Source organism: Myotis davidii, unplaced genomic scaffold, assembly GCF_000327345.1.
Source record: "Myotis davidii unplaced genomic scaffold, ASM32734v1 scaffold1497, whole genome shotgun sequence".
Lineage (NCBI taxonomy): Eukaryota > Metazoa > Chordata > Mammalia > Chiroptera > Vespertilionidae > Myotis > Myotis davidii.
The window spans coordinates 432,552-434,363 of NW_006290147.1; the positions used below are offsets into that span (position 1 = coordinate 432,552).

The 1,812-nt window shown below is 38.2% G+C and overlaps 1 pseudogene across 1 annotated transcript; it reads left to right on the top strand.

Moving 5' to 3' along the window:
• Positions 1–656: 656 nt before the first annotated feature.
• On the top strand, positions 657–1,108 carry LOC102765685 (annotated as a pseudogene). Its single transcript, XR_001513771.1, has one exon. The product of XR_001513771.1 is annotated as a PCNA-associated factor pseudogene (transcript).
• The last annotated feature ends 704 nt before the right edge of the window (positions 1,109–1,812 follow it).

The following is a 1,812-nucleotide window of genomic DNA, read 5'->3' on the forward strand; positions in this document are numbered from 1 at the left end:
GAGACAAAATTCTATAGAGGAGGTGATAGAGATAGATCATTAGATCAATCATCTGTAGTTAGCATGCTTTGAAAACTGAAAGAGGTTAGCATAGTTGGAGACAAATTAGAAGAAGTAATTCTCTATTAGCCCAAGGTTCAATTTTTCCATCCACCATTATCTGCTTCTATTTTGGAAGAACATACAACTACAAAGAACAAGAAGGAGTGTCCAAAAGTGGCCCTGGGTACCACTCAGGGTTGCCTGGACAACTAGCCAGCTGGGAAGGGGACTCTTTTATCTGGAGTTTATTAAAGCCCAGCTTCTCTTGGGTCTTAAAGGTCTCTACATGCTATGTGGATGGTTTTACCAGACAACTACTCTGTAAAGCTGACACCTAATCTCAGACTCTGAAAATCATCGATTATGCCAACACTGCCTATTCAACAGAGCACCATAGTCCAGCACGGCTCTTCACGAAGATGGTGATAAATTGATAATTATAACTTACCACAGATGACAACAGAGCTTAAGTTAAAGGAAATCAGAGAACCTCCCAAAGACTTTCATACAATCCTCTGAATCAAGGCAGCAGTGGCTTTTATTTATTCAAAAGGATGTTTTAAGAATGAAATCAGGAGTATAAACTGTGCCCGGGAGATTAGTTTTCTCGTTCTTGTCCACTGAGACACCCTCCGTGGGAAAGTTAGTGGTTGCTCTCATCTTCTCGTGTCTGAACATGGTGCGGACTAGAGCAGACAGTTTCCTGGGCACCTACAGAAAAGTGGTGGCTGCCCGAGCCCCCAGGAAAGTGCTTGGTTCCTCCACCTCTGCCACTAACTTCACTTCACCTTCCTGGAGGAAAGCTGAAAATAAGTATGCAAGAGGGAATCCAGTTTGTGTGCGCCCAACTCCCAAAAGGCAAAAAGGAATTGGAGAGTTCTTCAGACTGTCCCTAAAGATTCTGATAGAGAATCAGATTCCTGTAGAGGCAGGAAGCAGTGGTTTAGGAAAAGGAAAGAGAAAAGTACATTCTTTGCCACCTGATGACACAGATGAAAAAAAAATAGAACTTTCTTATTCATCCTTGGCTAATGTCTCCTGTTTACTCTGGTATCCTAGGATGTAAATTTGCATAAATGTATCTGTTCCAGTTAGCTTTGTTGAATAGGCATTTAATTAAAAAATGAGGGTCACATATAGTTATTCGAAAGCAACTAGTTATGTTATTGGAAGATTTATAAGATAACTATGGTTACTTACCTTAGTATTCAATATAATGCAGTGTTTGGTTTCCTTTGCCTGTTATTAAGCTTCTTGCTCTTGCTAAAAATAAATCATTGCATGTTGTATACAACAAATCTGCTGTATTGGAGATTTGCTTAGATTTTTGTACTGCTGCCATTTTTATTGGCATTAGATTTTTTGGGATGGTGCCATATTTTTGTTCCTTTTATGTAATTTAAAAAGCAGAGTTGGATCTCCGCACATTAAAAAAAATCAGTATTAATTAAACCACACCTATATCCTTTTTAAGAATGGGGGCCAATGTTGAAAAAATTTGATGGCTGTCTTCTCCTTAGAAAAATGTAAGGGTAATTTGATCCTGAGGGTTTCAGGTAGGAAGATTTCATAGACTGCATTAAAAGAGAAGAATTTTCTTAGACTACGCATTTGATTTGGTATCATAAAATAGTACCCTCTGGAAATCAATAAAACATGAAAGGCAAATCATGCCATAAACCTAGAGCTATGTCTAAAGTTCTTAGAGCTACCTTTATATTTTTCAAGATAACAGGGGTATAAATGACGAGGTGGGTATAATATTACTTA